At 38.9% G+C, this 23,220-nt stretch overlaps 1 pseudogene; it reads left to right on the plus strand.

Annotated features, from left to right (window-relative positions):
• Positions 1–22,061: 22,061 nt before the first annotated feature.
• Positions 22,062–22,982, plus strand: LOC129653736 (olfactory receptor 8B3-like; annotated as a pseudogene).
• The last annotated feature ends 238 nt before the right edge of the window (positions 22,983–23,220 follow it).

Here is a 23,220-nt window from a genome sequence, read left to right on the forward strand (position 1 = left end):
CCATCTGTATGTTTTCTTTGGAACAAATGTCTATTCAGTTCTTCCACTCATTTCTTAATTTGGTTACTTTTTTCCTTGATATTGGTTTGTATGAGCTGCATATATATTTTGAATATTAACGACTTGCTGGATATGTAATTTGCAATCATTTTCTCCTATTCATTAGACTGATTTTTTTATTCTGTTGATAATCACCTTTGCTGTGCAACAGTTTAAAGTTTAACTAGGTCACATTTATGCATTTTTCTTTTTATTTCATTTGCCTTTGGAAACACATTGAAAAAAAAATATTGCTACCATTATTTCAAGGAGTGTTCTGCCTATGTTTTCATCTAAAAGCTTCATGACCTCAGACTTTAATCTAGGTTTTCAACCTATGTTGAGGTAATTTTTCATATGGTTTGAGGGAATGTGCTAATCTCATTGCTTTACATGAATTTCTTCACTTTTCCAGCATCACTTCTTGAAGAGACTGTATTTTGTCCATTGCATATTTTTGACTCCTAGTCATTATTTATTTAAGCATAATTGTGTGAATTTATTACCAGGCCCTCTCTTCTGTTTTACTGATATATGTGGTTTTTGGGTGTGCAAGTTCCACACTGTTTATATTGCTATAGCTTTGTATATAGCAATATAGTATGGTCTGAAGTCTGGGAGGGTGATACACCCAGCTGGTTCTTTTTTCTTAAGATGGCTTTCACAGTTTGAAGTCTTCTGTTGTTCCATAATAATTTTATGATGATTATTTTTAGTTCTTTAATAAATTTCATGGGTGGGAACTGCCTTAAACTTGTAGATAGTTTTTGGTAAATGGCCATTAATATTAATTCTTCTAATCCATAAATATGTGGGATATTGTTCCATTTCTTTGTATATTCTTCAGTTTTCTTCATCCATGTTTTATATTTTCAGAGTATAGTACTTTCCCCTTTTTGGTAAGTTTATCCCTGGGTAAGTTCTCCTTTGCATGTGGTTTAAATGGGATTTTTAAGTGTTATTTTTCGAATATTTCATTATTTTTTATGGAAAAGAAACAGAATTTTGCATATTAACCTTATGCTAATTAACAAATCCAAATTTCTTGCCTTCATTAATTAGTTCTGATAGCTTCTGAGCAAAGACTTTAAGGTTTTCTATAAAAGTATCAGGGCATCTGCAAACAGTGACAGTTTTCCTTCTTCTCTTGTAATTTGGATGCCTTTTTTTTTTTTTCTGTTTCTTATATGGTTTGTATGGCTAGATCTTCCAATACTGTGTTACATAGAAATAGTGAGATTAGTCTTTTTGTCTTGTTCCTGATTTTAAAGGAAAAGTTTCTAGCTTTTCACCACTGAGTATGATGAAAGTTGTCTTACATGGCCCTTTATTATGTTAAAATATATTTCTTATTTATCCACCATCATGAGAGTTTTTACCATTATTGGATGTTGAATTTTGTGCAATGTATTTTCTGCATCCATTGAGATGGTCATATGACTTTTATCCTTCCTTTTGTTAATCTGATATATCAGTGGAAAGTTGCTCCAGTATTCTTGCTGGGAAAATCCCATGGACAGAGCCTGGCTGGCTATAGTCCACAGTAACAAAGAGTCAAACATGACTGAGTGACTAATCACACACACACACACACACACCGCACATTGATTTAACTGAGAATATTGAGCCAACCATGCATCCATGGAATAAATTCTACTTAATCGTAGTATATAATCTATTTCATGCATTGTTGAATTCATTTTGGTATTTCATTGAGGGCTTTTGCATTTACATTCCTCAGAGGCATTAGCCTGTAATTTTTTGAAGTGTCTTTGGTTCTGCTTTCAGCATAGTGATGGCCTTTTAGAATAAGTCTGAGAGTCCTCCATTCTTTTCAAATTTTTGGAATAGTTTGAAAAGGCTAGGTGTTAGCTCTTCTTCATAGGTTTGGTAGAGTTTCCCCATGAAGCTGTTCAGTCCTGAACTTTTGTTTGCTGGGAGACATCTTTTATTGCAACTTTAATTTTGCTACTAGTGATCAGTCCATTCACATTGTCTGCTTCTTTTAGATTCTATCTTTCCTGGTTGAGTGTTTCTAGAAATCTATCCATTTCTTATTGGTTGTCCATTGAGTTGGTCTGAACAGTTCATGGTATTTGCTTATAAATTGTTTGTATCTCTGTGAAGTCAGTTGTTATTTCTCTTATTTCTTTTCTTACTTTGTTTATTTGAGTCCTCTTTCCTTTCTTTTTGGTAAGCATGGCTAACAGTTTATCACTTTTTATTATATTTAAAGAAAAGCTAACTCTTTTTTCCATTAACATTTCTGTTTTTTTCTATCTATATTTTATTTATTTATTCTCTGACCTTAGCCATGGTTTGTTATTTGAGATTTGTTTTGTTTCTTGAGGAGTGCCTGTAGTACACACCACACACATCTGTATAGTTTATTGAGTATAGAAATTAATTTTTGGTTTATAGATACTTGTCAGCAGAAATAAGACCAGGAGCTGACTGTGGCTCAGATCATTAACTCCTTATTGCCAAATTCAGACTTAAATTGAAGAAATAAGGGAAAACCAATAGACCATTCAGGTATGACCTAAATAAAATCCCATATGATTATACAGTGTAAGTGAGAAATAGATTTACGGGACCAGATCTGATAGACAGAGTGCCTGATGAACTATGGATGGAGGTTCGTGACTTGTACAGGAGACAGGGATCAAGACCATCCCCATGGAAAAGAAATGCAAAAAAAGCAAAATGGCTGTCTGAAGAGGCCTTACAAATAGCTGTGAAAAGAAGAGAAGCAAAAAGCAAAGGAGAAAAGGAAAGATATAAGCACCTGAATGCAGAGTTCCAAAGAATAACATGGAGAGATAAGAAAGACTTTCTCAGTGATCAATGCAAAGAAATAGAGGAAAACAACAGAATGGGAAAGACTAGAGATTTCTTCAAGAAAATTAGAGATACCAAGGGAAAATTTCATGCAAAGATGGGCTCAGTAAAGGACAGAAATGGTATGGATCTAACAGAAGCAGAAGATATTAAGAAGAGGTGGCAAGAATACACAGAAGAACTATACAAAAAAGATCTTCACGACCAAGCTAATCACGATGGTGTGATCACTCATCTAGAGCCAGACATCCTGGAATGTGAAGTCAAGTGGGCCTTAGGAAGCATCACTAGGAACAAAGCTAGTGGAGGTGATGGAATTCCGGTTGAGCTATTTCAAATCCTGAAAGATGATGCTGTGAAAGTTCTGCACTCAATATATCAGCAAATTTGGAAAACTCAGCAGTGACCACAGGACTGGAAAAGGTCATTTTTCATTCCAATCCCAAAGAAAGGCGATGCCAAGGAATGCTCAAACTATGGCACAATTGCATTCATCTCACATGCTAGTAAAGTAATGTTCAAAATTCTCCAAGCCAGGCTTCAGCAATACATGAACCATGAATTTCCAGATGTTCAAGCTGGTTTTAGAAAAGGCAGAGGAACCAGAGATCAAAGTGTCAACATCTGCTGGATCATTGCAACAGCAAGAGAGTCCCAGAGAAACATCTATTTCTGCTTTATTGACTATGCCAAAGCCTTTGACTGTGTGGATCACAATAAACTGTCGAAAATTCTGAAAGAGATTGGAATACCAGACCACCTGACCTGCCTCTTGAGAAACCTATGTGCAAGTCAGGTAGCAACAGTTAGAACTGGACATTGAAAAACAGACTGGTTTCAAATAGGAAAAGGAGTACATCAAGGATGTATTTTGTCCCCCTGCTTATTTAACTTATATGCAGAGTGCATCATGAGAAATGCTGGGCTGGAAGAAGCACAAGCTGGAATCAAGAATGCCAGGAGAAATATCAATAACTTCAGATGTGCAGGTGACATCACCTTTATGGCAGAAAGTGAAGAGGAACCCAAAAGCCTCTTGATGAAAGTGAAAGAGGAGAGTGAAAAAGTTGGCTTGAGGCTCAGCATTCAGAAAACTAAGATCTTGGCATCTGGTCCCATTACTTCATGGCAAATAGATGGGGAAAGAGTGGAAACAGTGTCAGACTTTATATTTTTGGGCTCCAAAATCACTGCAGATGGTGATTGCAGCCAAGAAATTAAAAGACGCTTACTCCTTGGAAGGAAAGCTATGACCAGCCTAGATAGCATATTCAAAAGCAGAGATATTACTTTGCCAACAAAGGTCCGTCTAGTCAAGGCTATGGTTTTTCCAGTAGTCGTGTATGGATGTGAGAGTTGGACTGTGAAGAAAGCTGAATGACAAAGAATTGATGCTTTTGGACTGTGGTGTGGAAAAGACTCTTGAGAGTTCCTTGGGCTGCAAGGAGATCCAACCAATCCATCCTAAAGGAGACCAGTCCTGGGTGTTCATTGGAAGGACTGATGCTGATGCTGAATCTCCAATACTTTGGCCACCTCTCATGAAGAGCTGACTCATTGGAAAAGACACTGATGCTGGGAGGGATTGGGGACAGGAGGAGAAGGGGGTGACAGAGGGTAAGATGGCTCGATGGTATCACCGACTTGGCGCACATGAGTTTGGGCCAACTCCGGGAGTTGGTGATGGACAGGGAGGCCTGGCGTGCTGCGATTCATGCTGTCGCAAAGAGTAGGACATGACTGAGCGACTGAACTAAACTGGATAGACAAACAAGATGGTGGAGGTGTAGGTGGATGTGGAGAATATCTCTCTCCATAGATACATCTGGAATACACCTTCAGACACAGATGTGCATGCAGAAAACCAGCTGAGATCAGACAGGAGTATCTGAGCAGCAGAAAATAATATATAGAAGACACAAAACTCAATAGGACAAAGGAACTAGAGGGAAAAACAGGAGTGTTAGTAGGACTGGACCTACCCTCCGCTGGTTGGGGAACTGAAGCAGGGGTCTGAGCCCCACAGTGGCCCAATAGTCTGAGTCAGAGGAGAAACATTTTAAGGCTGAGAGTGAAACAACTGATCTGTGGCAGCGTAAATGGAAAGATATTCAGACAGTCCTCGTCACAGTCATTTATACCCCGGACAGGGATGCAAGTCCTCTGGAAGGTGCAGTGGCTGAAAGCTGGAGTTTAGGGATTATGGAGCAATCCCATGGCTAGGGCTGCTGTTGACTGTGGAGAGACAGATCAAGGGGATGTGAGGGAGGAGATTGTGGTGGGAAATGCCTGTGGAGGAAAGCCAGGCAGCCATGGAACCAAGGCGATGTTGCTGAGTCACACCTAGGGGCTGGAGCCATCACCATAACCTCTCTCTCCACAGATGCAAGCGATGGCAGCTGAACAATAGAGAGACTGGCCCGTCAAACACCTGATGCACTGACTAAAGAGTAGGAACCCAACCAGGATACCCCTGTAAGTGCCTGATATGTGATATACTGAATAGGATCCCAGCCAGGTTGGTCCCTCTATGTGCCTGATGCGCCAAACAACAGAGAAGGACCCAAGGAAGGAAGCCCTCTAAGTGCCTGATTGGGTGGCACTATCGAGAAAGACTGGATAGAGAGGCCTTCTGATCTCCATCTACAAGAGGCTCAAAAAAGACTCTGATAGGGCCAAACTCCTGCGACAGAGGCAGTCTGCATCCCTGCTCACTTGGCACGGCCAGGGTCCCCAAAAGCCAAGCAGCTGTGCCGCCTTCACATTCAAACTTCACTGAAGCAGAGCTGCGATAGGCAAAAATATTCTTGTGTCTGTGCATGCAGGGTGACTTCTGTCGTGTCCAACTCTTTGTGACCCTGTGGACTGTGGCCTGCCAGGCTTCATTGTCACAGGGGCTCTTCAGGCAAGAATAACCGTGTGCATTGGCCAATACTGGTTGCCACTCTTCTGGAGTGCCATATTTCCTGCTGCCCTAGCTGCCAACTCCCCTGAGTACCTGGTGCTGCCAGAGCCCCTGCAACCCAAGCAGCTGTACCACCTCCACACCTGGCCCTCACTGGGGCAGACCCAACTCCTCCAGGGAAACCGCAGGAGCAAACCCCAGTGGACAACCCACATGCAGCGGTGGAAATAAAACCACAATTGAAACCCAGAGGTGGTATCTCTAAGGAATAAGACCCAAAACATTCCCACCAGCTGTACAAGCTGCAGATTAAAGCCACATGACCAACTAGGCAGACTCTTTGTCTATGGAATATATAAAAGTACACTGAGAGCTCCCACAGAAGAAAACGCACTAGTTCTGATAGATGTGGACATTGGAGGCAGGAACACATGGGAGCAGGGCCAGATTAGAATCTGAGCTGCCCTCACAGCACATCCAGAGACCAGCACAGTGTTGGAGGGCATCCTAGGGAGGTGAGGTGGACTGTGACTCCCAGTGAGGGAAAGGACTCAGACAGCAGTGACTCAAGAAAATCATTTATTATTCTTACGTTTTGACTTCTTCTGTAGATTCTTTTGGATTAAAAATTTTTTTTTCTTTTCCTTTGCCCTGCCCCCCCCGCCCCCGCCCCAGTTGTAGTTGTCAATTTTATTGGCACTATGAATTCTAATTAAGCTTTTGAGGTTTTTTTTTGCGGGGGGTCACATTTTTTTTTTTTATTGTTGTTACAAATCTCTGCATCTACATCAGGCTTTTGCAGTTCTGTGGAGTTTTCCTTTTTTACTTTTTTCTGTCTTCTTCCTTTTTCTTCTTTCTTTTGATTTTCTCTTTTTTGGTTTGTTTTAATTTTTTAAACCTATTATATTTTTTCTATATTTATTCCTTTGTTTGGTTTTCCTACTGTTCTCTTCCCCTTGCAGTTAATCTTTAATGTATATAAATCTTCTTTATCTACCTCTACTTGACTTTGCCTATCTGTTCTTTATTTCTTTACTTTCTTTCCTTTCCTCTCAACATATTTGTTAGTTTTGTTTTCATTGCTTAATTCCCCACATGGCAACTTGCTTTAGTTTTTTTTTTTTTTTTTTTCCAGTTTGTGCTTTAGTTAGTTTTGTTCTCAACTGGTAGCTATAATTTTTTTATTTCCTTTGTATGCTGGGTCAATCTACTATATTTTAGTTGGATTGTTTTGATTTTGCTTATGGGTGTATATTCTATTAATTTAATTATTATATGCCTGGTTTTGTAACTGCCATTTGTCTGGGGTTGATCTTTGGTTTCTCATTTTTTGGGTATGTTTTAATGTCACTTAATGCCATAATAGACCACTTGTGAAATCTTCATTCCTGAATAGACATCAAGCCCTGAGCCTTTGGAGTGGGAGCTCTGACTCCAAGACCCTAGACTACCAGAGAAATAAGCATAAGCAGTATCAAATAGTGAGAACTGACACAAAGGAAACCACTTGAATACAAGACCTGGCATCACCAATCATCAGTAGCACCCTGTGCAGGACACCTCATTGAAACAACAAACAAAGCAAAAATACAAACGCAATCATCAGCAGACCAGGATTGCCACCTTACTCAGCCATACCCATCAGAGTTATTTTTTTTTAAAGAAAGCAAACAAACATCTGGGAAAATATCAAATGCACCAACTTTCAAATTATAAGGGTCCCAGAGGAGAAGAGAGAAAAAAAAGGGGGGTATGAGAAAATTTTTGAAGAAATTATAGTGGAATATTTCTCCAACATGGAAAAGAAAATAGTCAATCACGTCCAAGAGGCACAAAGTGTCCCAAACAGGATAATCCCAAGGAGAAACATGCCAAGACACATACTAATCAAACTAACAAAGACTAATCACAAAGAAAGAATATTAAAAGTAACAAGGGAAAAGCAATAGGTAGTATACAAGGGAAACCCCATATGTTTAACAGTTGATTTTTTAGCAGAAACCTTGCAGGTCAGAAGGGAATGACAGAATATATTTAAAGTACTGAAGGGGAAAATCTACAACGAAGATTATTATACCCAGAAAGGATCTCATTTCAAATTGATGGAGAAATCAAAAGTTTTTCAGACAAGCACAAGTTAAGAGAATTCAGTACTACCAAACCAGCTTTACAACGAATGTTAAAGAGACTTTTATCGTGAGAAAATGCAAGAGAAGAAAAAGATCTACAAATGAACCCCAATTAAGAGAACATCAATAGGTACATATATATCAATAATTACTTTACATATAAAGGGAATAAATGCTTCAACTGAAAGACACAGACTGGCTGATGGATGTAAACCAAGACCCATATATATACTTTCTGCAAGAAACCCACTTCAGACCTAAAGACACATATAGACTGAAAGTGAGAGTATGGAAAAGTATATCCCATGCAAATGGGAAGCAAAAGAAAGCTAAAGCAGCAAACTTCATATCAGACAAAATAGACCTTAAAATAAAGAAGATTGCAAGAGATAAAGAAGGACGCTACATAATGATCAAGGGATCAATCCAAGAGGAAGACATAACAACTGTAAATATCTATGCACCCAACATAAGAGCACCTCAATGCATAAGACACAACACTAGCAGACATAAAAGGAGAAATTGACAGTAACACAATAATAGTAGGAGACTTTAAAACCCCACTCACACCAATGGACACATCATCAAAGCAGAAAATTAATAAGGAAACACAAGTCTTAAACGATACATTAGATGAGATGGATTTCATTGATATCTTCAGGACATTCCATCCAAATTCAGAAGAATACACGTTCTTCTCATGTGCACATGGAACGTTCTGCAGGATAGACAACATCATGGGTCACAAATCAAACTTCAGTAAATTTAAGAAAATTGAAATCATATCAACCATCTTCTCTGATCACAACTCTATGAGATTAGATATCAGTTACAAGAAAAAAAACTGCCAAAAGCACAAACAAATGTAGATTAAGCAATATTTTTACAGGTTACTGAAGAAATCAAAAAGGAAATAAAAAATTTCTAGATACAGAGTCCAAAAGACAGTTCTATACATCTGTTTCTCTTTTGCTGATGTGTGGCAGAACCAATACAATATTGTAATTAGCCTCCAATTAAAATAAATAAATTTAAAAAATAAAGCAGTAAATGTTGAATTAAAGAGAAAAAAATTTTAGATACAAATGACAATCAAAATGAGACAACTCAAAACCTATGGGATGCAGCAAAAGTAGTTCTAAGAGGGAAGTTCATAGCAATGCAATCCCACCCAAATAAACAAGAAAAACATCAAATAGACATCCTAACTTTACACCTAGAACAACTATAAAAAGATAAATGAGAAACCCCAAAATTAGTAGAAGGAAAGAAATCATAAAGATAAGAGAAGACTTAATTGAAAAAAAATTAAAGAAAGAATGGTAAAGAATAATTAATTTAAATCTGGTTCTTTGAGATTAAAAAAAAAAAAAAATTGACAAACATTTAGCCAGACTAATCACGTAAAAAAGAGAGAAGAATCAAATCAACAAAATTAGGAATGAAAAAGGAGAGGTTACAACAGACAATGTAGAAATACAAACAATGACAGTTGGACTGTGAAGAAAGCTGAGCACTGAAGAATTGATGCTTTTGAACTGTGGTGTTGGAGAAGACTCTTGAGAGTCCCCTGGACTGCAAGGAGATCCAACCAGTCCATTCTGAAGGAGATCAGCCCTGGGATTTCTTTGGAAGGAATGATGCTAAAGCTGAAACTCCAGTACTTTGGCCACCTCATGCAAAGAGTTGACCCATTGGAAAAGACTCTGATGCTGGGAGGGATTTTGTGCAGGAGGAGAAGGGACGACTAAGATGAGATGGCTGGATGGCATCACTGACTCGATGGACATGAGTCTGGGTGAACTCCAGGATGGTGATGGACAGGGATGCCTGGCATGCTGTGATTCATGGGGTCACAAAGAATCGGACACGACTGAGTGAACTGAACTGATGAGACTTTTATGAACAATTATATGGTGATAAAATGGATAACCTGGAAGAAATGGACAGATTCTTTGAAAAGTTCAATCTTCCAAGACTGACCCAGTAAGAAATAGAAATTATGAACAAGCCAATTACAAGCACTGAAATTGAAGCTGTGATCAAAAATCTCCCCAAAAAACAAAAGCCCAGGGCCAGATGGTTTCATAGGAGAATTCTATCAAACATTAGGGAAGTGCTAATGCCTATCTTCTAAAACTCTTTCAAAAATTGCAGAGGAAGCAACAATTACAAACTCATTCTACGAGGCCACCATCACCCTGATACCAAAACCAGACAAAGACATCACACACACAAAAAAACACTAAAGGCCCATATCACTGATGAACATAGATGCAAAAATCCTCAACAAAATTTTAGCAAGCGGAATTCAGCAACACATCAAAAAGCTCATACACCATGATCAAGTTGGGTTTATTCCAGGAAAGCAAGCATTCTTCAATATACACAAATCAAACAATGTGATACACCATATTAACAAACTGAAAGATAAAAACCATATGATAATCTCAACAGATGCAAAAAAAAGCCTTTGACAATAATGAGCACCAATTTATGATTAAAACTTCAAAAATGGTCACAGAAGGAACCTACCTCAACATAGTAAAGGCCATATATGATAAGCCTACAGCAAACTTTTTTTTTTAGTGGTGAAAAACTGAAAGCATTCCCCCTAAGATCAGAAACAAGACAAGGGTGCCCACTTTCACCACTATTTTTCAACACATTTCTGAAAGTCCTAGCTATAGCAATCAGAGAAGAAAAAGAAATAAAAGGAATCCAGATCAGAAAAGAAGACATAAAGCTCTCCAGATCAGAAAAGAAGACATAAAGCTCTTGCAGATGACATGATACTGTATGTAGAAAATCCTATCAGAAAATTACTGGAGCTAATCAGTGAATTTAACCTTGCAGGGTATAAAATCAATACACAGAAATCACCTGCATTTCTGTATACTAACAATGAAAAACCGGAAAGAGAAATTAAGAAATCAATCCCATTCACCATTGCAACAAAAGGAATAAAATATCCTGGAAGAAACTTACCTAAGAAGACAAAAGAACTGTACACAGAAAATCATAAGGCACTGATGAAAGAAATCAAAGATGACATAAATGGTTGGAGAGATATTCCATATTCCTGGGTAGGAAGAATAAATATTGTGAAAATGACTATTCTACCAAAGGCAATCCACAGATTCAATGCAATCACTATCAAATTACCAATGGCATTTTAACAGAACTAGAACAAAAATTTTCACAATTAATATGGAAGCACAAAACCCCCAAATAATCAAAGCAGTCTTCAGAAAGAAGAATGGATGTATCAACCTTCCTGACTTCAGATTATACTACACAGCTACAGTCATCAAGGCTGGATAGTACTAGCACAAAAACAGAAATATAGATCAATGGAACAAGATAGAAAGCCCAGAAATAAACCATTCACCTATGGGTACCTTATTTTTGACAAAGGAGGCAAGAATACAAATTGGGGCAAAGACAGCCTCTTCAATAAATGGTGCTGAGAAAACTGGACAGCTACATGTAAAAGAATGAAATTGGAAAAATTTCCAACACCATAGACAAAGATAAACTCAAAATGGATTACAGGCAGAGATGTAAGGCCAGAAGCTATGAAACTCTTAGAGGAAAACATTGACAGAACACTTCATGACATAAATGAAGATCCTCCATGACCTACCTCCTAGAGCAACAGAAATAAAAACAAAAGTAAACAAGTGGGACCTGATTAAACTTAAAAGCTTTTTCACAGCAAAGGAAACTATACGCAAGGTGAAAAGACAACCCTCAGAATGGGAGAAAATAATAGCAAATGAAGCAACTGACAAAGGATTAACTTCCAAAATATACAAGAAGCTCATACAACTCAACACCAGAAAAACAAACAACCCAATCATAAAATAGGGGAAAGACCTAAACAGACATTTCTCCAAAGAAGACATACAGATGACTATCAAACACATGAAAAGATTCTCAACATCCTTCATTATTAAGGAAATTCAGATCAAAACTACAATGAGATATCACCTGACACTAGTCAGAATGGCCATCATCAAAAAGTCTACAAACAAATGCTGGAGAGGGTGTGGAGAAAAGGGAATGCTCTTGCACTGTTGGTGGGAATGTAATTGATACAGCCACTATGAAAGATGGTATGGAGATTCTTTTAAAAACTAGGAATAAAACCATCTTATGACCCAGCTCCTAGGCATATACCCTGAAGAAACCAAAATTAAAAAAGACACATGAAACCCATTGTTCATTACAGCGCTATTTACAATAGCTAGAATGTGGAAGCAACCTAGGTGTCTATCAACAGATGAATGGGTAAAGAAGTATGGTATATAATATACATATGCACAATGGAATATTACTAGCCATAAAAAGGAACACATTTGAGTCAGTTCTAATGAGGTGAATGAACCTAGAGCCTATTATACAGAGTAAAGTTAATCAGAAAGAGAAAGAGGAATATTGTATTCTAACATATATACGGAATCTAGAAAAATGGTACTGAAGAATTTATTTACAGGGCAGCAATGGAAAGACAGACATAGAGAATAGACTTATGGACATGGGGAGAGGGGAGGAGAGGGTGAGATGTATGGAAAGAGTAACATGGAATCTTACATTACCATATGTAAAATAGATAGCCAATGGGAATTTGGCTCAGAAAACTAAAACAGGGGCTCTGAATCAACCTAGAGGGTTGGGATGAGGAGGGAGATGGGAGGGAGTTTCAGAAAAGAGGGGATATATGTATACCTATGGCTGATTCACGTTGAGGTTTGACAGAAAACAACAAAATTCTGTAAAGCAATTATCCTTCAATTGCAAATAAATTAAAAACAAAAAGTACCTCAACATTCAGAAAGCTAAGATCATGACATCTGTTCCCATCAGTTCATGGCAAATATTGGGGAGACAATGGAAACAGTGAGAGACTTTATTTTTGGGGGGCTCCAAAATCACTGCAGATGGTCACTGCAGCCATGAAATTAAAAGACACTTGCTCCTTGGAAGAAAAGCTATGACCAACCTTGACAGCATATTAAAATGAAGAGACATTACTTTGCCAACAAATGTCCATATAGTCAAAGTTCTGATTTTTCCAGTAGTCTTGTATGGATGTGAGAGTTGGACCATAAAGAAAGCTGAGTGCTGAAGAACTGATACTTTTGAACTGTGGTGTTGGAGAAGACTCTTCAGAGTCCCTTGGACAGCTAGGAGATCCAACCAGTCAATCCTAAAGGAAATCAGTCCTGAATATTTATTGGAAGGACCTGATAATAAAGCTGAAACTCCAATATTTTGGCCACCTGATGTGAAGGACTGACATTAGAAAAGACCCTGATGCTGGGAAAGATTGAAGGTGGGAGGAGAAGGGGACACAGAGGATGAGATGGTTGCATAGCATCACTGACTCTATGGACATGAGTTTGAGCACACTCTGGGAGCTGGTGACGGACAGGGAAGCCTGGTGTGCTGCCATCCATGGGGATCCAAAGAGTCAGACAAGGCTTGGCAACTGAACTGACTGACTCACTTCAGAGAAATATTTGATTTATATAACACACAGAAAGACAACTTTCTGGGATGTTATTGAAGTAAAAGTACTGGCATAAAATGATGTATGTATACTGGTGTTTAGTTTGTCATTGCTTTTGATGATAAAAACTGGAAGTATATAAAATCTCTGTCTATGTGAGATGGTTGGATAAATTATGTTTACAGCATAGAACACTGAAAAGGCTTCAATGAAGTTGTTTTAAATGGTCAGAAATGTTCTTCAAAATAAGAGGTCAGATACTCTTTTAAATAATATTTCTTTTAAGTCAAGGACATAGCACCTCTAAATGTATTTGAGTATATCAAACAAGTAAGAAATATGAGAGGGTATGCTAGGTTTAAACTTGTGCAACTGGGTTGATGAGCTGGAGGGTAGCTGTGAAAAGAAATGGATTGCTATGTAAAAGGGGAAGGAGGAGGATCCCAGGAAGAGGGTAAATAGGAAGCCCTGCAAATATTTCCCCACTTAAAAATAATTGCACTACCAGAATCTATCTTATATAACTATTTTGGAGCTGTGTTGCCAGGAGCAGGAGCTCCACCTATGACAAAGGTCATGAGGAAGGAGGCTTGGCATACACAAAGGCGGGATCGAGCCTCAGGAGTCCCTCTGGAAATTCTCGAGCATCTACCCCCAAAACCAGAATCTGCCTACTTTCTGCTTTGTGCTCTCACCTACACCTCTGACTTTGCGGGGAGCTGTCCCCCACTACCTCGCTCTGAAAAAAAGAGTTAACTTACAGCTCCAGTTAATAAAGTTCCTGGGTGTTATAGTGTTTCAACCTACAAACTCCTTTGGAAGTCCTCTAGCCTGCTTGAATAGGTTTTTCCGGCCACATGTGATTGCTCAGAGCCTCCCAACTGTGAGAGGGATGAGATGTTCTAAACTGTCTAAATACAGATTCCTTTGAGCAGTTAAAAGATTGATTAGAATTTGTATTGGTGAAGGGTTTTTCACTTGTTGGGCCAATGTTTGCTGCTAAGTCTCCATATCCCTTACCTGCTGTGTCCCTGGCAGTGTATTGATTAATATAATTGGTGTAAGTAGTACCTTTAATGTTTGTAACCTTGGACCCTTAAGTTAATTCTTTTTCTTGTTATAGCCCACCACACCTTTGCCCTATAGGAAAGCAACTTTATGTAATGCTTTTGGAGGGTGGCGCTTGACTAATCACCTTTAGAGAAAAATAAGTTTTCTGAAGAAAGGGTCTTAAAATGTTAACAGGCCTCCTGGCCAGAAGATGATGCAAATCACCTAAACTTTTGCATATGATAAGTTTGCAGGAAGAAAGCTTGGCTTACTGCATGACTCTACCCCTTCCCCCATTATCCTCTATGCATAACTTAAGGTATAAAAACTACTTTGGAAAATAAAGTGCGGGCCTTGTTCACTGAAACTTGGTCTCCCCATGTCGTTCTTTCTTTCTCCTTCTGGCTGAATTTTTCCTCTGAGGTGGGGAAGCTCCTCAAGCCTACTAATTTTGCCTGGGCTTCTAAGATCTGACCGGGGAGGCCTTAGTGTCTCCTCTCCTTCCGGAGAACGGGAGGACGCCTGCGGCCTTCGTTGGTGACGTAAATTCCCTGCTTTGGAATTTTATTCAGCCTCTTTTCTTCACTGAATTTCTTCGCTGAGCTATCCTTATTTCACCACTCTTTATATCCTTAATTAACGTTTAATTAAGCAGATGTTTCCTGATCCTCGCCGACGCCGTCCCCGCTTCAAATTCCCTGGATCCACTGGGGCTGGACCCCCCACTGTGTAGTCTATTGAGGCCTCACAACTTCCAGGACACTTGCACAGTTAATTGTGGTTGATTTCAGTCATTTCACTGTAGTGCAGCTAACCACGCCCAATCACAACTCTATGGCTAACCCACCTGCATAAGTTCCAGTTGAACTTTGCAAGAATGCTTATGGATGCCAGGTGGTAAATAGGACATTTTCCTTCAAATATCCAATGTCTATTCTCTGATTATTGATGGTTCCTTCTGAATCAGAGGTGCAGAGAGGACAGCAGTCATAATTGGTGCATCTCTCCACCATGGCTTTGCCCCGTCTCCCCCCTGCCCAGCTGAAGTGAGTTTCAGGGAATTTAAAGACCAGTACCTTGTATCCCTCCCATCTTCATTTTTTTTTTTCTTTTTTTTTTTTTTGTCTTTTGGAGGCCAGATATTAAAGACTTGAACTTTTAAGAGGCATACACACAAAAAATTAGAAAGTCTTCATGCATGTACAGTGAGAAGTGCAGGCTTAAACAGACCACGGAAGAACTTGTTTTGCCCGAGACTGGCCCTCAACACAGAGATTGCCTATAACAATCAAAACTACAAATATAAAAAGGGAGATCAAGATGGCAGAGTAGGAAGACAGTGGGTTCACCTTCCCTGAAGAACATATCAGACTACAACCGCACCTAGAGCAACTCTTGCTGAAATCAGCCTGGGGAAAGCAGAACAGCTGTCCACAACCAAGGCTGTAAAGAGAGATCCACATGGAGTCTGGTTGGAATGTAAACTGATACAGCCATTATGGGAAACATTATGGAGGTTCCTCAGAAAAGTAAAAATGGAATCACTGTATGATCCAGCAATTACTACTCTGGGTATATATCTGAAGAAAATGAAAACACTAATTCCAACCCCGTTGTTCATAGCAGCATTATTTATAACTGCCAAGATGTGGAAGCAACCTAAGAGTCCATTAGTAAGTGAATGGGATGAAGCAGATTTGGAATATATATGCAGCAGGTACTAATCAGTCAAAAAAAAAAAAATTTTCCTATTTGCAAGATTGGTGGACTTACGAAGTTATTATGCTTAGTGAAATAAGTCATATAGAGAAAGACACATTCTACATTTTTCACTTATAAATGAAATATAAAAATTTAAATGAATGAATAACTATGCTGTTAGTATAACTAATGTGAGACTAATATAACAATGTAAATCAACTATGCTTTCATTAAAAAGTAATTAATTAATTAAAAACCTTTCTAGGATTACTGTTAAGGAGGTTGGCACCTGTGTTTTCTTCTAGAAATTTTATGGTTTCAGGTCTTTCACTTAATTCTTTAATCCATTTTGCATTAATTTTTGTGTTTGGTGTAAGATAATGGTCTAATTTTACTCTTTTGCTTGCCACAGATCTTTATTTGATTCATTTTTGGTTAGTTTTGTGCTTCTAGGAAAATCTCTTCTATACTCTTGGTATATTTCTTAGAGCAATTTTTTTTCTTTTAAGTTAGTTCCAACATTATTTAAGAAAAAAGTTCCCATCAGAGGGAGCTGTTTACTTAGATTATTGCTGAAACAATTTCCAATTGAGACTAATTCTCTTCACTGATAGGGACTGTTTCATACCTCACAACTCTATTCCTTAATACACAAGGACAATTAACACATTAATTTTTTTTTTCACAAAAGGTTGTAGTTCTGATACAGACGAAAAGCTTATTTTAGGATACTTGAAATTTTAAGAAATCTGTCCCCTAAAAATTGGTGTCCTTTCTTTCCTTTGCCAAGAGTTATATTTAGACTATGTAGATAATTTATCTATATGAACTAGTGAATCTAAGAGAAAACCTTTTTCCTCCAAGTCATTGTTAGGACTGTTGATATGCATAGAAGGGTAAACCCCAGATAACTGCACTTCTCTTCTAATAATACATGTATGGTAACACTGTGGGATTTGCTAGGACACATTTCTAAGTTCTGTTGTCCAGAAATGCAATTATCCATTGCCTTTGCCCCCAGGATTTCTATTCTTTTGATCTGTTTAAAATTCAAAATATGACAAGATTTGACTAAAAGAACATCCCTCAATCATGGCTACTTGCTTTGAAATGGGGAGTTTTGGTTGTCAAAATAATTCTTGTGAAGAGAGTCTGGTGTCTCTTTTTAATACCACAAACATTTCTGGAATTTCCTAGAAGGATATCTATTTGCAATTCATATAATTAATAATCATCTATTTATTTGGATTCTTTTCAAAAATGCTACATTATGAATTTCCTCATTCTCCTAATTGTATGAGGATAGCATTTTCAAAATCCAATGCGATATACTGGAATGATCCTAAACATAGATCTTAGGTTGTAGATACAAAGAATGAAGGAAAACATTCAAAGTGAAACCTAAAATTAAAATGTCAAACTGTGTAATCTTTGAGTGAAGATCACTATAGACTGACTTCTGTGTCCTCCTGAAATTCATATATTGAAACCTAAGTGATGGCCTTAGGAGGTGAGAACTGTGGTAGTTGATTACATCATAAGGATAGAGCTCTCATGGATGGGATCAGTGCTTTTGTAAAAGAGACAGCAGAGAGGTCTGCTTTATCTTTGGTCCTGAGAGGATATAGCAAGAAATGGCAGGCTGTGAACCAGGAAGAGGGACCTCACCAGACACTGAATCTTCCAAGGCCTTGATCTTGGATTTCCTTGGATCCAGAACTTTGAGAAATAAACTTTGGTTTTTTATAAGGCCCTCAATCTGTAGATTTTACTGTGTGTGTGTGTGTGTGTGTTTGTGTTAGTTCTCCGTCATGTCTGACTCTGCCACCCTATGGGCTGGAACCTGCCAGGCTTATCTGTCCTGAATTCCCATGAAATTCTCCAGGCAAGAATCCTGGAGTAGGTTGCCATTCCCTTCTCCAGGGGATCTTCTCAACCCAGGAATCGAACCTGGGTTTCCTGCATTGTAGGCAGATACTTTAACATCTGAGCCACCAGGGAAGCCCCAGATTTTATTGTAGCAGCCAAAATGGGCTTCCCTAGTAGCTCAGATGGTAAAGCATCTGACTGCAATGCAGGAGACCCAGGTTCGATCCCTGGGTCGGGAAGATCCCCTGGAGAAAGAAATGGCACCCCACTCCAGCATTCTTGCCTGGAGAATTTTATGGGAATTCAAGACAGATAAGCCTGGCAGGTTCCAGCCCATGGACAGAAGAGCCTGGCAGGCTGTACAGTCCATGTGGTCACAAAGAGTCGGACCTGACTGAGCGACTAACACACAGCCAAAATGGAATCATGCAATGTCTTTTAATCTTTTCAATATTTCTCCCTTTAGAGTTGCTTTGCAAAAAATATCCCATAATTGTGGTAGCACAGGTCATTGTTCTGGGTTTTGAATTGTGACCACTTCTTATTCTGTGCAGTTTGACAAATTTCAGAGAGTCTGGTAATTTCTTTAACTACTTAGGGGACCCTGCCATATAGGTAAAAATGATACTGTTTTTCCCTACTAAATGTTGTTTATTTCTAAGTTGTGTCTGACTCTTCTGTGACCCCATGGACTCTAGCCCAGCAGACTCCTCTGTCCATGGGATATCCCAGGAACGAATACTGGAGTGGGTTGCCAGTTTCTTCTCCAGCGTATCTTCCTGACCCAGGAATTGAACAACATCTCCTTTGCAGGTGGATTCTTTACTATTGAGTCACTAAGGTAGCCCTACTAAATATGTGTGTGTGTAAATAAATATGTATGTGTTCTTTAGGCTTCCCTGGTGGCTCAGGCGGTAAAGAATCGTCCTGCAGTGAAAGAGGTGCGGGTCAATCCCTAGGTTGGTAAGATACCCTGGAGAAGGAGAAACCTGTTCCAGTATTCTTGCCTGGAGAATTCCACGGACAGAGGAGCCTAGCGGACCACAGTCAATGGGGTCACAAAGAGTCGGACATGACTGACTGACATTCTACATTCTCTCTATTCTATTTTTCAGCTCCATGATTTCTGCTTAGTATTTTTAAGTTTTCTGTATCTTTGTGAAATTCTCACTTTGTTTATGTATTATTCTCTGATTACAGTAAGTGTGATACTTTTTTGAATTCTATGTCAGGTAATTTACATATCCATTCCATTAAAGTCAGTTTGGAGTACTTTATCTTAAACTCTTTTGGAAAATATTTCAACTATTTTCATCCTCATTAACTCTGCTTTGGTGTCTGCATGTTGCACAAAACACTCACCTGTCTAATTTTCATGGGCTGGCCTTGTGCTGGAGAAAGTACTAATAAGCCTGGCCAGTGTGGACTGCTCAACCTTTGTGTTAGTTCAGCCTTCTCTCTTTGTTCTTGGTGGGGTTCCAGGTATTCCAAGTGTGCGTGGTCTCCTCAGTGGTCTAAACAAGCAAGACCGAAGCCAAGACCACATGCAGCCCCCAGATATGCTGTATCCTGAGATGTATGGTGCATTTCCTTCCTCTCCAGGGAAAGCTGTAAGAGAGGGGTTTTCAGTACTTTGCTCTCTGCTGATCTGGTAAGGGGGAGCTATAGTGACTTCCAGCCCTGGATGGTTCTCTCTCACCCAGGATAGCTACTAATTCTTTATCCTGGGTCCCCTCTGCTTTCTGACACACAGGCTGTCTTGAAGCCAGTCTCCTGGGCAGCCCGAAGAAAAGTTGGGGCATTGGCCACATAGTGCATACCTTTCCTTCCTCAGGGAGAAGCTAGAGCTGGGGAGTTGGTCCCCACCTGAAGGTTCTTTGAAAGAATAAGTCCTATGAAAAGAAGACATTTTTGGACTCTGTGGGAGAGGAGGGGGGGATGATTTGGGAGAATGGCATTGAAACATGTATAATATCGTATAAGAAACAAATTGCCAGTCCAAGTTCGATGCAGGATACAGGATGCTTGGGGCTGGTGCACTGGGATGGGGAGGGCGGTGGGAGGGGGATTCAGGATTGGGAACACGTGTACACCCATGGTGGATTCATGTTGATGTATGGCAAAACCAATACAATATTATAAAGTATAAAAAAATAAATTAAAATAAATAAATAAATAAAATAATAAAAAAATAAAAAGAAAAAAAACCAATGCAATATTGTAATTAGCCTCTAATTAAAATAAATAAATTTAAAAAATAAATAAAAATAAAAACTAAAAAAAAGGAAAAAAGAAAAGAAGATATCCTGAATTTCCCTAACAGTTTCTGTATAACTGGTTTCACACATTACTAGGAGCTGAACCTTTTTAATGGCTCTATGGATTTCTTACCAAGGAAATCTGTACTTGAAATGTTTCTGAATCAGTGTGTTCATGGGGGGTAGGTGATTCTGGGGCTTCCTTTTCTATCATCTTGCTGAATAGGTAACAGGAATTTATTTTCAGCTTTTCCTTGGGGGATGTATATCTCTATGAAAGTGAAAAGTCACTCAGCTGTGTCTGACTCTTTGCAACCCCATGGACTATACAGTCCATGGAATTCTCCAGGGCAGAATACTGGAATGGGTAGCCATTCCCTTCCCCACCCAGGGATCAAACCCAGGTCTCCCGCACTGCAGGCAAATTCTTTACCAGCTGAACCACCAGGGAAGCCCAGAATATATTTTGTCTGCACCACGTGGCATGTGAGATCTTAGTTCCCTGACCAGGGATTGAACTTGGCCCCCTGCATTGGAAGCTCAGAGTCTTAACCACTGGACGGCCAAGGAGGACAATAGTCCCTATAGTGATGGGAAAACTTGAGGAAACATTTGAATCCCTAAGGGATGAAAAACACATAATGGTCATATTTGTAAATAAAATCCCCTCAGGTCCTTATTACACCTAAAATGTTTTCCTGAGGAAGTGTCTGAGCAAGCTTCTGCCCTGGGATAACTGAGTATATGACATCATTACACTCACGTTAAATCTTCTGTGGCTTTCCAAGTGGCAAAGATGATAATAATAAAAACTCATTTTGCTCAAAAATTATGAGCTGTAGTTCTGAAAAATTTATGGGGCATATCAGAAATTAAGTGTAGGTTGCATCCTCTTAGAAAGAAAGGAAACAAAGCCTCAGAGCCTGAAGTTGCTCTTCCAAGACATGGGGGTAAGAAATCAAATTAAGGAAATAGCAAGGTTGATGGCCTAAGAAAGGTGAGTTTCTGAATTACACTTATATTAATGCCCTCCTTTTGTGATGAGTGTTCAGGGAGCTAAGATAGATGACTTTTTTTTTTTTTTTTTTCATTTTTGTAGTCCTGGGATTCAGCAAAACTGGCAGAAGAATATGTTAAAAGAAGGGTGCCAGGAAAGTTTAAAGACATTATTTCTCTCAGAGAATGCGTTATCTCAATCAGTTCCATCAAAGACATCTCATTCTTCTATATTTATGGTTTTTACCTTGTGACATAGAGCAGTAACTTAATCCCTCCTAGATTCTGGTCCCTTAGTTTTGGTTTAGAAAATCCTCTTGATTCTTCCTCAACCAAGTCTAATCTATGTTTGAGACAAGTACCAGGTTAGTGGGGTTGCTGTCTCCAATTTTACTGTGAACAGAAGGGTCATGTGAAGGAACAATTGATGAGGGATAGAAGGGTAACTATGTCCTTGTCCAAACTTCTCCAAAATCCTGTGGATTTTACAGCAGTCATGTTTGCATCTGGAAGCAAAGTGCTTCATGCTGTAGGCTAAGTTTTGATACTTTTTGCTCATATAGCTTATAAAGACTAACAAGGGAATGCGCATGTCACTCAGTTTCATGATAATGGTAAAATAGGCAATGGTCCACATTGGCCAGGTCTCAGATCTTGCCAGTGCATGCAGCATTCTTTGGAGAACAGATGTTGTCTGAAAGTTGAATTTTTCTCTGTGTAATTCTTTCTCCTCTGTCCACAGATTCTCTTAGAGAAGAATGGCTTCTGGAAATGGTTCATTTGTGACTGAATTCCTTCTATTGGGATTAACAGACCAACCAGATATCCAACTCCCCTTGTTCTTCCTGTTCCTAGTAACATAAAACAGTCACTGTGTTGGGAAACTTGGGCATGATAACTTTAATTGGGATGAATTCACATCTACACACCCCCATGTACTTTTCCCCTTTTAACTTGTGCTTCATAGATTTCTGTTATTCTTCTGTGTTTACACCAAAAATGCTGGTTACCTTTATATCAAAGAATAACATTATTTCTTCCATGGGATTCATGACCCAACTTTTTGTGTGTTTTTGTTCTTTCTGAAATCTATTTGCTGACATCAATGGCCTATGACTGCTATGTGGCCATTTGTAATCCACTTTTGTATAATGCTGCCATGTCCCCTCAAGTGTGTTCCAGCCTTGTGCTTGGTTCCTACTTGATGGCATTTTCTGGTGCCATGGCTCACGCTGGAAATATGTTGACACTGACTTTCTGTGATGCAAACATCATCTGCCATTTTTTCTGTGACATGCTCCCTCTTGTCAGCTCTCCTGCACAATTACCACATCTATAAGCTAGTACTTTTCATTGTGGTGGGCATCAATATCATTGTGCCCAGTCTCACCATCTTTACGTCTTATGGTCTCATCTTCTCCAGCATCCTCCATATCAAATCCATGGAAGGAAGATCCAAAGCCCTCAGCACCTGTAGTTCCCACAGAATTGCTGTTTCCCTGTTCTTTGGATCAGGTGCATTTGTGTATCTTAAACCATCTTCTGCTGGGTCCAAGGATGAGGGGAAAATCTCTTCCGTCTTTTATACCAACACTGTTCCCTTGCTATACCCCTTAATTAATAGCTTGAGGAACAAAGACATTATACTTGCTCTGAAAAAAACCCTGAGTACGAGATAGTTTTGATCAAAGAGTATCTGTCTGCACAGTTGGTTATATGACAAGGAGATTCTGTGCTGCAATTATATATTATTCATGGCAGCCTCTTAATCCTATTTTTCCCTTAACCTGATAAAGGAAATTTGAGTCTTTTTTCATAAGTAATTTCTAGTCTTTCTGGAGTAGGTCTTTTTTTTTTTTTTCTCGTGATTACCAAAACATCTTTCTACCCTTTTTTTTTTTTCCCGTTTACTAATAG

This window comes from Bubalus kerabau, chromosome 5 (genome assembly GCF_029407905.1).
Source record: "Bubalus kerabau isolate K-KA32 ecotype Philippines breed swamp buffalo chromosome 5, PCC_UOA_SB_1v2, whole genome shotgun sequence".
In the NCBI taxonomy this organism is placed as follows: domain Eukaryota; kingdom Metazoa; phylum Chordata; class Mammalia; order Artiodactyla; family Bovidae; genus Bubalus; species Bubalus kerabau.